The 15,859-nt window shown below is 31.5% G+C and overlaps 1 long non-coding RNA gene across 1 annotated transcript in view; it reads right to left on the bottom strand.

Moving 5' to 3' along the window:
- The window catches only part of LOC139425136 (uncharacterized), a 129,453-nt gene that overhangs the window by 43,185 nt on the left and 70,409 nt on the right, over positions 1 to 15,859 (bottom strand). The window lies entirely within an intron of this gene.

The raw sequence follows: 15,859 nt of genomic DNA, 5'->3' as shown, positions 1-15,859 counted from the left end.
TTACTTAAAACGTTACTAAGTAATTTGTTCGGAGAGTTGTATTAACAAGTTTCTAAAATTTTATCTAGATTTCAGTATACTGCAAAATAACATATTTTCACCTGTGAAATTGTTATGTTTTTTTTTCAAAAGTATTTTTCTGATCAATTTCAAAAGGTGACTTAAAAATACATTAGTTAACACTATAAACATTTGTTTTCCAAAAAATAAAAACAGTATTAATAATCACATAATTGGTATTCACATTGCTTAGTATTTATACAGAAAGGAAGAATTTCGAACTAAAATTGTACTCCAAAAAACGTAAACGAAACTGATAACGACAAAACGTAAACGATAATAAAATTTCAACAGCCATAATGTGCAAAAATTACATGAGCTCTTGAAATTGAGCTCTATCTGTGTACCTATACATGAGCTCTATGTCTGTACCTATACATGAGCTCTATGTCTGTACCGAAATAATATTCTGTACAATTCCTTCGAAGTCATAAACAGGGAGTTCTACATTAGATGTTTAAAACCTGTAGAGTCATCTTTCTAAAACAAAATAAACTAAAAATGAGAATTCCGAAAAATTATTCTTTCTCACTAATATTTTTTACACGAATTAATTTCAAAACATTAATCCATTTATGAATGTTTTAAAGAAATGTTTCAATTTGCTCTAAAGCATTATTTTTTTACAACATTAACACTAGATTTGCCATAAATTTTAATGCAAAAGTCAAAAACTTGTAACTATATTGTTTTTTTAATTATTAATATATTTTAGAAATAATAAATGAAACAATTTCGTTTTGAATTGCTTCAAGATGACTAAACGTGACTAATTCAAAAATTGCTCCAAAACACGAACCATCTAGTCAAAAAATTTAACTACTGGGAGCGGTGAAGAATATATCAATGAAGCAGTATGTTTATATGTATTTTTGTATAAACAGTGGGCAAGAAATAAATAAATAAAAATAAAAACGGACTACCCTGAATAACTTCTGATCAAGCAATCGGATCTTCACGTTCTAGGACTCAATTTTAATGGTTCGAGAGGGTGACCTCAAATGTGCTAATTAATTGGTGCAGACGATGCTTAACGAAACCAGACACTAAAACGCTCCTTCTCTAAATAAACATACTTTTTTTCGATGTATTCCGATTTTTGACCCCTTCGATATAGAACTTTTGCTAAATTCTTGACTTGACTAATATTTCAGATCTATATCCATTAAAATTTTGTCTAGATCTAAGATCAAAGAGCACATCTACAATTCGTACTAATTTATACTTTGAGTCTAAACTAATAAATAGCATAAAATAGAAAAATTTTAACTGCCGACTTGTAGATCTTTGCAGTTAATTTTACGATGATTTAAATATAAATTTATTCCATTTAAATGAACAAAAACTGAATTAATTTTTGTATAAAAAGTCAATTCATAGCATTCATATATGTATCAAGTATATTTGCTGCTTGTATTTCCTGGTGCGTTAGATCACATTATACTTTATTTAGTATTAAATATTATTTTTCTCAGCACCGAATGATTTTTCTTTTAATTTTGTTTAAGAAGTGTACTGCGATATCAAAAACTGGATATTAAAAGAAAAACGAATGAATATACATCGCTTTATTCTTAAAAAGATTTATTTCACTACCAGAGAAAATAAGATTAAAATCTTTTGACGTACTTCTCCATTGTTATATGCGTACAAACCTCATTGCTTTCATGGGTTCTTTCTTTGTCAAACAAATATAGTATGACGCTAAAAATGTCGGTTGTAAAGTTCTAATTTTTACAATAAAACGAAAAAAAGAATTTGTGCGCTTAAAAACTGAAGTTAAACTTCTGGTTGATACTGAAAACTAAATGATAAAGAGTAATAAAAGACCAGATCACTTAATCTGAAGACACTTTTTCAAATAAGAGTAGACTCTTTCTCAAAGGAAATAAATAGATAAAACAATACCATCATAAAATTTTAATGTAACATAACTCTATTTTCAAAAAAATGGCGATCATAATTAATTTTAAACATAAGATTTCGAATGTTTTCAACCACAAAACAGCTTTATAAAAAAATTTTGTTTTTAAACCATAATCTGGATCGCTAAACACAGCCCAAATCGCTTTTTGATTTAGCACTCAAAATAGCTTCCTGTATTCGCATGTTTTCCTAAGATTTACAGGACATAAACGATTATAGTTCTCTACATTCACGGAGCAGCTTCATTTCAGCATATTTACATTTTCTACCAAATTTTGCTTCACTATCCACTGTATAAATCCTTTTTCTTCTTTATCAGTTTTATCATTTGCTACTTCTTTAACTTCAAGTATGCAGTCGTTTTTTTAATTCAGTTATTCTTGCTCTTTGACAAGTATTCTAGAAATCTTTGTAATAAGGAGACATGATTTACAGGATAAAACATAACATTTCTCTTAAGCGGCCGAACAACTTCAGTACATAAACAATTTAATTATAATCCCTATTTCGGATCACTAACCTAGTCTATAGTTTGAATCATTAACACTAATACACATCGTTGCATCACACATGGTCTAGTGATTACTTGGCTCTCACCCAGGAGGTCCGGGTTCAATTCCCTGCGTGGGAATTGACATTCGAGCCGCGATAACTCAGGGGAAAGAGCGTTCGCCTTCCAATGAGGTAAACTGAGTTCGAATCCCAGCAATGACTGATCGACATAAATTCCGCATTCGGTTTGCACTTACCACAGTGCTGACGTAAAATGTCAGTAAAACTTCATTAGTGGAGTCACCTTTCCGTCAGACTAACCTTAGGAGGTTTTTGTGGGTTTCCTCGCCATGTAACGAAAATGTTGGTTAGTTCCAGCAAAAAAGTCCTCCACGGATACAAATTTCACCCAATACTTAATCCAGGAGTTTCCTTGTATTCTGGATTGGGTTCAAAATTTCAAAGTTACGGCGTTGAACATTAGAAGTCGTAATCCCAAAAATTGGTTCAGCTGTTCAACGACGGTTATAAAATAAAATACATATCATTTGCTTTCTTTATCAATTCCGTTTTTTTTTCTTCTCTGACTTCGTAAAAGTAAACTTTACATCAATTGTATTTCTCTTAAAACCACTCGATTGCTTCATGAACCAAGAAATATATTTTTTTTGCCAAATTTTCGGATCGAAATCTATTCTAAACGGTTTGTTTCTTTATTAATTCCATCATTTACTACTTCTCCAGTTCTCAAATTTCAGCTTTTTATTCCGAGATTTTTAATACTCAAAAGAAAAGCGAATTTGATGGAAATATGCTAAAATAACATACCAATAAAATTTACTACCCTAAAAGTTTTTTTTTTTCGTTATTTGTCGAATAATTTTTTTAAAAAAATGTATCCGGTTTTGTGCAGCAACCACCAAATTATTTCTTTTGGTCTGTTTTCTTGAAAGCCTTCTTCAACGAAATTTGATTATATGTTGGCTGATGCATTGCAATACTTAGAAGTCTTCTTACTGCAGTTTAAAAAAAACAAAATGCTGCTCAAAGTAAAAGATGAAATTCTGTATATATTACAAGAGATTCTTCTTACAAAAAGTAGTTTCACCCAGCATAAAATCCGGTAAGCAATTATCTAGCAAGAATTCTATTGTAATATTCTGTAGTCCCTCCTGTTCTCTGTTTGCAATATTCCACACCGGCTTCCCACTGTGATATTTTTTTCATTTATTTATATTGAGAAATGCGAACAAAGAAACGACATAGGGAAAAAAAGCTTATTCCTAAGACTTTCCCAATATATCTCTTTGAAAACCTAGTATTTTGACAAAATCAAAAAAAATCTGAGAACTGTATTTTTTTTTCCTCCACAGAATTGTTATGCAGATTTCTTCGCTTCGAACAGATAAAGAGAAACCGCTGCTTGTGATTATCTCAAATTTCTCGTATCCAATAGCAGCATAATTTCCATTCCCATTTCTCACATTTTACATTTTTTTTATCGGAAATAAATGATATCTTTTATTCGAAAGAAACCGCAGAATTCCCACACTGTTTTGAAATTTGGGTATCAAAAACGATAGATGTGTGTTTTTAAACATTCCGACAAAAGAGAAAAACACCCGAATTCGGAACCTCATTTTTAAGATCTAGAACTTATATATCAGCATTTCTTCAAAGGTGTTCGGAGGGGTATATTTCAGGAAAGAAAGACGATGAGAACAAAGAGGAGAACCAAATTTATTTCTCCCGTTTTTTCTTTCTTCTTTTTGTTGAAGTTCTTTTTATTCTTGTTCGAAATTTCTTACAGAGGCACGTCTGTTTGCACATCTAAAGCTATGGTGGAATTCGTAAGTGATTGGTGTTTGTATAACGCCTTCCTACGATTCCGTGAATTTGTCGCTAGTCAGACACCCCCCTCGTTCGAAGTTTAAAAAAATGAAAGGAAAAAACACAAGTTAAATTTTTTTGTTTCGTTTTTTAGAAAAGAAAAAAAGTTTCTTTAAAGAGAATTTTTTCCGACCTGTTTAATATTCTCACTTCTCTTTTGGCCCAGAAATAGAATCATCAAATTCAGAAATGTATCAATATCAAAATCTGTTTTCTTTCTTTAGATTTCTATGTCACTTTTCATATCTAATACGATTTTAACAAATAATACATAAAATAAATTGAATTTTCGAATGGAAATTCTTTTCTCGCTTGGGACACAAAAACTGAAATAAACTAAGCTATAAGTTCGACAGAAATGAAAGGTTAAAAGCGAATTTTATATATATATATATAACCTAACCTCCTGTTATGGACACTCCAGTAACCGGACGCGGACAGTCATTTTTGCCCTGAAACGTTGTTTTTTACTTCTTCAAACCCGACACTACTTGAAATTAAATTTGAAAACTAAATTTGTGATGAAATTTAAGAAAAAATTGCCTCTCTCCACCATTTTTTAAAACAAGTAAATTTTTTGCCTTATCCATAACTAAAAACACTAAACTATTTCAGTTCTAAAGACTCCTGTCACCTTTCTTTATCTTTTTGATTTCATCTTTGGCAAGAAAGAAAGGAAAATGATTTTGCTCATGTGAAATATTTCGGACAGCAGCATTTTTGTGTCTTTTTATCTGAACTACACAGCTGTGACCCCACATGCTCAGGCTTGAGACCCCACAAGTTACAGATTAATTGCTATCAATTCCTCTTCCCCACTGAAATTTCCTTTTCTAATCAGTTTGTACCCTGCACTCATCTCAGCTGGGTTAAAAGAATTGAATAGAAATCTTAGTCATGAAGTTGTTCATATAAATCAAACGTTTTTTAAACTCTTGACAAATGATCGATTATGAATACAATTCCATATGGTCTTACAGGTAAGCATTGTCTTGTTCCTTTTTCTATACATTACTGGAGGTTGTCTTTCAGGGAGGTATTACTACATTTCTTATCAAGTGATGGGGGGGGGGATGAACGTATTGATTGAAACCGAGTGTGGTCGTGACGTAGGCGTATAAGTGTCCATTCCGTATCATATGATTAATTTGAATATCTGCGTAGTTATGAAAAACATTTTCATTTCTTTGTAACTACATCTGTTGAAAGAGTACTTGAGATAAAATTTTTAAAAGATCTTTATTCTTGAGTAAGTCTCTTCCTGTTCAACTAAGCTCCGTTAAGTTTTAAATTTGATGGAAAAAATTTAACTTTTAGACAGTATTCCAAACATCAAAAAAGCAGTGCCTGAAAGTTGGCCGAACATTTTAAAATTGGAAAGACTCAGGCAGCAGACATCATTAAAAATGGAGAAAAACTTATGAAACTTTGGTGGAAATAAGAACCAAATTAAAATATCTTCGGAAAACGGACCTGGATTTAAAATTGGCAGATGCGGTTTTGAATGGTTTTCTAAAGTTAGAAGTAAAATTTATCCAGTATCAGGACCAATGTTACAGGAAAAGGCTAGAGAGGCAGCTGATAAATTAGGGATAAATGATTTTAAAGCTTCTAATGGATGGTTAGAGAAGTTCAGAAAAAGGCATATGATTTTTTTTTAAATCAATAAGGGGAGATTTTGCTTCAGTGGATACTAACATGGTTAAAGAATGGCTGAAGAAACTACCTTTCTTATTGAAGGACTATGCATCAGATGACGTATTAAATGCTGATGAGACTGGTCTTTTTTCCAGGCATTTACGGAAAAAAACTGTGTTTAAAAGATGAAAAGCGTCAAGGAGGTAAAACGTCAAACTAAAGATTGACGATTTTACTTTGCGCAAGTATGACCGGAAAACAAGAGCACCCGTTGACTATAGGAAAATCAAATAAGCTCAGGTGTTTTAAAGAAATGGATTTATTTAGGCTTGGAACACAACAGAAAGAAAATCGACGAGCATGGATGACCCAGGATTTAATGACTGAGTGGTTGTTTGAACTTGATAGAAAAATGAGCAGCAAAAACAGGTATGTTCTTCTTTTTCTTGATAACGCAACGTCTCAGCCTAACATCAATCTAAAGAATGTAGAAATTGTATTCTTTCCTCCAAATGTAACGTCTGTTTACTTGATCAAGGTGTTATTAAAAACTTCAAAGTACTTTATCGCAAACTAAATTTACAACAATTGATTACGAGCTTAGATGGGCCAAATAAAGAATACTTAAAAATTGATGTTTTACAAGCTTCTTTGTAGATGAAAGTAAAAAGGCTGGCTTCAATAAAGATACATCACACTGCAATATCCTTACAGATGTCGTGGATAACGCAAATTCTGATGATTCCTTTTCTGAATTAGCAAATTTTATTCGCTTGATTGGAGAAAGTGTTGCCAATGGTAATGATTTTGTAAACATAGACGAATATATTGAATGTCAAAAGAATGATTTAAATATGGACGAAATTGTTGAAATGGTTGCAAATAATGATGCCGAGAGTGAAGATGAAGACATTGATACTCAATTGCTTTCTGAATACGAACCAAAAATGAAAACAGTAAGTGATGCTCAGACTTCTATTGAGGAACAGAGAAATTTTTCTTTAGAAGTTTTTTATTATTTACAGAAGTTTTTTATTTATTTGCTTTCGAGTGATAGTAATACTTTATTTGCGCCACACTGAACCTGCAAAATGCGCGACGGTTTGGGAATCATTCCTAAGGTTGAATCTGAAGATATATCATAGCCATTTTGAAATTCGTTGGAGGGGATAGCTATCTAGCTTTGGTAGCCAGTAGGACTGGGCGATATAAGAAATTTTATATCGTGATGCATCGTCAGTTTTGCATCGCGATATAGCGATGTATCACGATATAGTATTATTGAAATTCATTTATTTGTAAGGCGCAGAAAGTCGGATTTCTATCAAAACTTCATACTCAGATTGATTTAAATCAATTTATGAATTCGATGTATATGTTTTGCTTAACAAAGATATTAATGTTATATTTTCTAAAAATGATCGCGCAAATAACGAAAGATTTCTTAGTTTAAAAATAAATAATAAAAAAATAAATAAAATTGAAATTTATCAATATATTTACCTAACAATATAGAAAGAAAATTTAAAAAATAAGTTCGTTAAAAATTATTTGTGTGCTTAAAACAAAGTGCTAAATAAATTAAACAAAAAAAAACACTTTTAAAACAACACTATTTTTTATCATTATTATTTCACATAAATAATAAAGTTAAATTGAATAATTACCAAATTCTGAATGAAAAAACAAAGTAAGGTTTAATTTCTTAAAAATAAAAACAAAAGAATTATGATATTCGATAATATATTCAACTGACAATATTGAAAGAAAATTTAAAAAAAACGATTATACTCTTTAATAAAACGAAGTGCTAAATGATTTTAAAAAAAGAAGTCGCAATCGCAAACATTACTAATTTATTTGAATAAACATTGTTGATTGACTTATGTCCAAATTCAAAAGAGGAAAAATAAGTTTTGTTATAATTTTATTTATAAAAATGAAAACAACTAAAAATTTATATATTTAAACTCAGTAATAAATACCCATTAAATTATTATTTTATCCGAAAAGTTTTTAATAAATTAAAATAAAGTAAAAAATAACCTAACAAATTTAATTACTTTTTAATTTAATTCTTTATGGGCACCTTAAATTAGATTTCCGTTTGTAATAAATTCAATAATTTACATTATTGAATTATGATTATTTACATTTTTGATATTATTGTTTAATAATACTTAAACATATAATATCAAAATTAATTTTCACATTTAATAATAAAAAAGAAAGTTTTGTTTCAAAAAATAATTTACCTAATTAATTAAGAAACACTTCTTTATATATTCTTTTTAATAATAGATTACTTCAGAACAAGGTAACGATCACAAAGTCAGACCCACTGAAAATAATGTACAAGAAACGATATCAAGTCACGACAAAGAAGGAAAAAAAAACAAAGAGTAGCGGAAACGAACATGCGAGATCACGATATATGTTCTCAAAACTGATTCTGATTCTACCGCTCATCAATCAAGGCCGTTTCAATATAACGATACGTACATCGTCTCTTCCCCAGCGCGAGTTGGCATCGGAACGTAAGAGATCCTTTCGTGTCTTGTATCGCTATATCGTATATCGCTATATTGTATATCGCTATATCGTATATCGTATATCGCTATATCGTATATCGCTATATCGTATATCGCTATATCGTGTATCGCTATATCGTATATCGCTATATCGTTCGTCTTCTTTACTCGACGGCTTAAATCAGATTTCTGATGCATCGCCTGGAACGAAAGTCGCTGTNCAAACTGACTTCGGCTGGAGAAAAATTAACGTTTCTATTTTGTGAAGACCGAGCAGCGTTCGTTTCTATATTAGGATATTTAATTTACTATTTTCAAAATAGATGGCATTAGTGGTCCTAGTGTTTAACCGATTACAACTTCAGTCGAGGGAAGGAAATGTTAGTGGGGTTTTTGGGATATACTATACTGTAAAAGATTTGTAAAATTTATGTATTGAAAACCATATTGTCGTGTTTGTATATTATATTATACTAGTAATATTATATTTAGCTTCAAAATTTTGTTTAATTTGCTCTAATTGAATAAGATGTGTGTGTAATCCATTACTTTTTTATGTGTATGTAAAAATTACAAATACAGTAGTTATTGAATTTAAAAGGATCAAGGCTTAAATGAAAGATATATTTTATTTTGCATTCAAAATAAAAATGAATTCTAGGTTTGCAATATAAAACATAGAATTTTAACACTGATATAAAGTTTTGATTCGAAGAATATCGTCTTTACTTAAACCGGGCTTGTCGTATACGTCTTCTAATTTCCTTCCATCTTTTGCAGTCATCGTTTTCAGACCATCATAATGACTTTTACTGAAAACCGTCTCGCCATACAACATGATCGAGTCAAAGTCAAAAGGGGATAGCAGACGATTCTGTTTCGGTCTTAACTTGACAAACTGGCTTTCCATTCCTAGAAAAATTCCAAAATAAAATGTGGAGAGGTTACGTTAACACATTAAAATCACCATTATGTATGGTAATGAGAGAAAATCGGAATGGGAGTTTCCGATAAATCTACATTATAAGAACATAGATCTAATAGCGATTCATATGAACAATATGTGATCACTAGTTTAAGAGAGGTGCTAGCTACCTGCACAATGAACAAAAACTTTCCTATTGACAACAATATGAACAGCAAAACAGTTCTTGATTTTTTTTAATGGACAAAATATATATAGTGAAACCTCCTGCTATGGACACTCCTGCAAAAAGGACGCCTCTCAATACGGACATGTTTTTAATTCCCCGGGAATCTTCCATGAATAAACCATTGTGTTCATTCTCCTTGATGCGGACAGTCATTTTTGCCCTGAAACGTTATTTTCTCTCTCTTCAGAGCGGACACTACTTTTTCTAAATTTGTGTCCGCTGTCCGTTTAATTACATAACCAAGAAGACAAAGAAACTCGTGGGAGAGAATCCCAATACTTCGCAATGATAGCTCATTGCCTTAAACAACGTGCCTTTGCGGCTCTGTCCAAAACATTTACTATGAAATTTAAGGGGAAAAAATGCCTCGCTCCACCATCTTTAAAACATATAAATTTTTTGTCTTATCCATAACTAAAAACATTAAGCTATTTCAGTTCTAAAGAAGAATCCATCATTCTCCTGTCCCCTTTCTTTATCTTTTCGATTTTATCTTTGGTAAGAAAGAAAGAAAAATGATTCTACTCAATGTAAAATATTTCGGACATTCGCATCTTTGGGTCTTTTTATTGGGACGGACACAGTTGTGACCCTACATGCTCAGTCTTGAGACCCCAAAAGTTTAATTGACACATTAATTGTTATCAATCCCTCTTCCCTACTGAAATTTCCTCTCTACTCCTAATCAGTTTGATCCCTGCTGGGTTAAAATAATAGAATATAAATATTCGAGGTGTTCATATAAATCAAACGTTTATTCAAACTCTTGAAAAATGATCGATTATGAATACAATTCCATAGGGTCTTACAGGTAAGCATTGTCTTGTTCCTTTTTCTATGCATTACTGGAGGTTAACTTTCAGGGAGGTATTACTACATTTATCATCAAGAAATGGGGAGAATAAACGTATTGATTGAAACCGAGTGTGGTCGTGACGTAGGAATATGAGTGTCCATTCCGTATCATATGACTAACTTGAATATCTGCATAATTATGAAAAACATTTTCATTTCTTTGTAACTACGTCTGTTGAAAGAGTATTTGAGATAAAACTTTTCGTTTGCCTCGAATGCCTCGTAAAGTTTTAACTTTGAAGGAAAAAACTGAACTTTTAAAGTATTCCAAACATCAAAAAAGCAGTGTCCGAAAATTGGCCGAACACTTTAAAATTGAAAAGACTCAGGCATCATGTAAAATAGAGAAAAACTTATGAGACTTGGGTGCGAAAATGGAAGTAAGAACCAAATTAGAATATCTTCGGGAAAACGGACCTGGATTCAAAATTGACAGACGCTTTTTTGAAAGATTTTCTCCAGTTAGAAGCAAAAAACATTTTCAGGACCAATGTTACAGAAAAAGGCTAAAGAGGTAGCTGAGAAATTGGGGATAAAAGATTTTAAAGCTTCTAATGGATGGTTAGAGAAGTTCAGAAAAAGGCATATGATTTCTTTCAAATCAATAAGCGGAGAGTTCACTTCTGTGGATAATGGTGTGTTCATGGTTAAAGAATGGTTGGAGAAGCTACCTTCCATATTGAAGGACAATGCACTCGATGACGTATTAAATACTGATGAGACTGGTCTTTTTTTAGGCTTTATCGGAGAAAATTTCGTGTATAAAAGGTGAAGAGCGAGAAGGAGGTAAAATGTCAAACTAAAGATTGATAATTTTACTTTGCGCAAGTATGACCGGAGAACAAGAGCCCCCGTTGATTATAGGAAAATCAAATAAGCCAAGGTGTTTTGAAGGAATGGATTTGTTTAGGTTTGGAACACAACGGAAAGCAAATCGACGAGCATGGATGACCCAGGATTTAATGATTAAATGGTTACTTGAACTTGATGGAAAAATGACCCTCAAAAACAGGAGAGTTCTTTTTCTTGATAACGCAGCGTCTCACCCTAAGATTTATCTATAGAATGTAAAAATTGCATTCTTTCTTCCAATTGTAACGCCTGTTTTCTTGATCAAGGTGCTATTGAAAACTTCCAAGTGTTTTATCGGCAGCTTAATTGAAAACACTTGATTACGAGCTTAGATGGGCAATATAAAGAAAACATAAAAATAGATGTTTTACAAGCTTCTTTATGGATAATAGCAGCCTGGAAAAAAGTAAAAAGCTCAACCATTTTAAAGTGTTTCACTAAGGCAGGCTTCAAAAAAGATACATAAGCATGCAATATCCTAACAAATGTCGTAGATGACACAAATTCTGATGATTCCTTTTCTGAATTAGCAAATTTGATTCGCTTGATTGGAGAAAGAGTTGCCAACGGTAATGATTTTGTAAACATAGACGAATATATTGAATGTCAAAGGAATGATTTAAATATGGACGAAATTGTTGAAATGGTTACAAATATTGATGCCGAGAGTGAAAATGAAGACATTGATACTCAACTGCTTTCTGAATACGAACCAAAAGTGAAAACTTTATGTGATGCTCAAACTTCTATTGAGGAACTGAGACATTTTTCTTTAGAAGTTTTTTATTACTAACAGAAGTTTGCAGACGTTTTTTATATATTTATTTTCCAGTTATAGTAATACTTTATTTGTCTGGACCGGCAAAATGCGCGACTGTTTGAGAATCATTCCTGAGGATGTATCCAAAGATATATCATCGCAATTTTGAAATTCGTAGAAGGGGATAGCAATCTCGCTTTGGTAGCCAGGCTACTTGCACGCGTAGTCGACAACTTTACAATATAACAGTTAAGCAAGGACTGATACCTCACACCAACGGTCCCTTCTCAGGATAATCAAAGTGGTCACCTAACCACTTTCTGACCACTGCCAGTTATGCTTGACTTCAGTGTTCAACTAGGGACAGTAACTTTACAAACAATCTACTGGGGGACATCGCTCGAAGGTAAAACCGGTTATGTTTACTAGCTTGCAGCTCAATTCAACTCGAAGTAAGTACGATGATTTCCTTCGTAACAATCTTTGTATCCTTAGATGAAGTAAGCACAAATAAAATCAATGTGGAAAGCCTTCATGTCTAGTGTGAGTGAAATCTCATAGTCTATGTTATGAAAGCTATACTATATACATATATANATATGTCAGAAATGTAAAGGTAGGAAGAGGGGACTTAAATAAGCATATTTCGTATAGGATTGTGTGTGCGGTAATGCCGCCTTAAGCCGGTAGGGAGCGCTGATGACTGCGGCGTATAAAAGCGCTTGCTAGCTGGATTCCCGCACGGATCTAAACAGCATGCATCGTTTCACCAATGTGGAGCTTGCCGGCGTGCATTTCATGCATGGGGATGCACAAGGAAACAAATTAGCTGCTCAGAGGATGTACAGGGAGCGTCAGAAATCACTTGGACGCTGTCTACGGCCAGCATTGGATGGGACGGGGTGGTCCAGTTCCCTGGCCACCGCGTTCTCCTGATATAACCTGCTTGGATTTTTTCTTTTGGGGTCATATTAAAAGCCTGGTGTACGAGAGTCCCATCAAGAAGATCTTGTTGCCCGCTTGTCTGTTCCTGCTTTACTTGTGCTCGACATGCCTAACGTCTTTTCTAATGTACGCCGATCCATGCGCCGTCGCTGTGAATCTTGTATCGATGTTGGTGGCTGCTCTTTCGAGCACCTCTTGTAAACTGTTGGAAAAATTTTATTTTCTTTTGTTTTTACTTGTTTTTTCAGTTTCATCTGATTCATACTTCTTTACAAGCTAGTGGTTTAATGTGCCATTACCGCACACACATTCCTATCCGAAATATGCTTATTTATGTCCCCTCTACCTACCTTTACATTTTTGACACATATTCCAGGACCACCCTGTATATATATATGTATATATGTATATAAATTCAAAGTGAGTTAGAAAAAATAAAGTACAACCCTAAAATACTAATTTACCAGTGCTTATAAAACAACCTCTAGCCATTTGGTAAATTCAACGCTAGAAGACACACTATGCTTCTAGATTTAAAATATAATGTAAAATAAAAAACCACAAGTGATATTTTTCTTGATTCTAAACTGGAAGAAAAAAAAACCTTTTCCTCAAAGAGAATTTTTTCCGACACGTTAAATATTCAAGTTATTTTCTTTTGCCTTAGAAAAGAAACCATCAAACTCAAAGATATATAAATAGCAAAATTTGCCATCATAATTTCGTCGCTTCATTCTGTGGCGCTTGCATTCTTTTTAGAATGTCGCTTCGAATATAAAGGGGGGAAAAAGTAACAGAAGAACCTTCTCATCTAATAAAGTTTTAACTAATAAAATATTTGTTAAGAGTAAATGTTTTTTTATCGTTATTAATAGAAAAAAAGAACGGATTTTTTTTAAAGATAGTGTAAGACGTACGATTTTAATTGGAATTCTGTGAAAAATATATTTTTTAACAAAGACACTAATTTTGAAAACCACAAATATAAGAAACGATAAACGAAAAAAAAAATGGGGAAATGCATACGGATATCTAAAAATCAAAATTAATTTAAACGTACTTTGTTTTGTAATTTTTCAAATGGCTTTGTGGTTTCCTTAATTAATTTTTGCGAAAAATATAGTTTTGATGTTGTTTAAAAATATGTTCTGTTAAAGTAAATTTTTAAACTAAACAGAGAATTTGTTGTTTATCATTATTTTACAGCGAATTCTATCTTTAACAATCACACAAAATGCTACTTTCGAAGCATTTGCTTTATAAGGTACCTATGAAAACAACAAAAGGAATCTAGATTTTAATTTACACAGAATGTAATGTTTATCTCATACAAATTTATATACTTTTTTTCATTTTAAATTTTTCATTGTAAATTTTTTATATTATCTATCCAGAACAATTAATCTTCAACAATTTTTCTACTTTAGAAATCAGCATTAAAAAAAACTATTACATATATGAAACATCTTCAAGTTTTATTATTCAATTAAACTGGTTTTCATATTTGTAATACAGCCGTCTTCACAAGTCATTTACAGATTTTGTATTTTACTGACTCTGTAACAATAATTTAGGACACCTAACAAGCATGCTTAATTATTTTATTCAAAACTATGTATATTAAGGGCAGCAACTATGGTAAACTCTTTATATACCGCTAATTAGGCATAGAAGAAAAACTAAAAACACAGGCATTTTAATATCTTAATAGCGTTTGATTGGTATTTTATTAAAAGTATTCGTCCGAAAATAATTTCCGGATTTTTGTTTTAATTGGCAATTTTTAAATTGCTCTAAGTTTTAACCTTACATATATTAATGTATTAGCAGTATTAATATATTAGAAGAATTTTAACCCTACAAATATTATATATATATTTATTAAACATAAATTTTCTAAAATTAATTTGAAATTCTGTGAAATGACTCTGTGAATTCTGTGAATAATTCGTCTCACACAATACAGTCGAACCTCTATTTAACGAAGTTGCTAAATCCCGATAATAAGTTCGTTATATGGAAAGTTCGTTAAATACAAAATCGCATTTTGAAATTCTTAAACAATACAAAACAGGTTTTAAGTTCATAAACACTAGACATAATTAAAAAAAGCAATGGCTAAAAAAGCAAAAACCTTTAGCTTGTAAACTAGTATCTACTATTTATTTTATAAATCTCAGCCATAAAAGAAATCTACATAAAAAACAAAACTAGAGAAAAACATCCAGTGTTACACTGTCATGCTAAATACATTTTCAATTAAAAACAGCTGAATTTACGCATAAAATTTTAACTGGATTTATTTACTGTATAAAATTATTAATTTTAAATATTGAAAGTGGAAGTTAAATAGGGAAGTGAGAAAGTGGATCTCGAAAAAAATTTCGTTAAATAGAAAATTCACTTCGCTATTAGTAAGTTATTTTACGAAGAAATTTCCCAAAAATTCGCAAAATAAGGAAATTCGCAAAATGGAAGTTCGTTAAATAGAAGTCCGACTGTATATTAAGATTAATGTTTTAGCAAATAAAAACATAACAACAAAAAGAATTATTTTAGAAGTAAAAACAAAACAAATTAAATATTTAGATAGAAACTTAAAAAGAAATTTTTTTAAAAGTTATGTTTATGTTCAATCAAAATTTAATCCCACAAATCAACACGAATGTTCTTTCACGTACTTAATAAAAAATGACATTGGTTTTCCGCGATACTTTCCAAACAATGACACAATTGTTTACTTCCCGCCATTTCGC

Source organism: Parasteatoda tepidariorum, chromosome 3, assembly GCF_043381705.1.
Source record: "Parasteatoda tepidariorum isolate YZ-2023 chromosome 3, CAS_Ptep_4.0, whole genome shotgun sequence".
Classification (NCBI taxonomy): domain Eukaryota; kingdom Metazoa; phylum Arthropoda; class Arachnida; order Araneae; family Theridiidae; genus Parasteatoda; species Parasteatoda tepidariorum.
The sequence above is the reverse complement of the archived record's forward strand: the minus strand, read 5'-3'. Positions and strand labels throughout refer to the sequence as shown.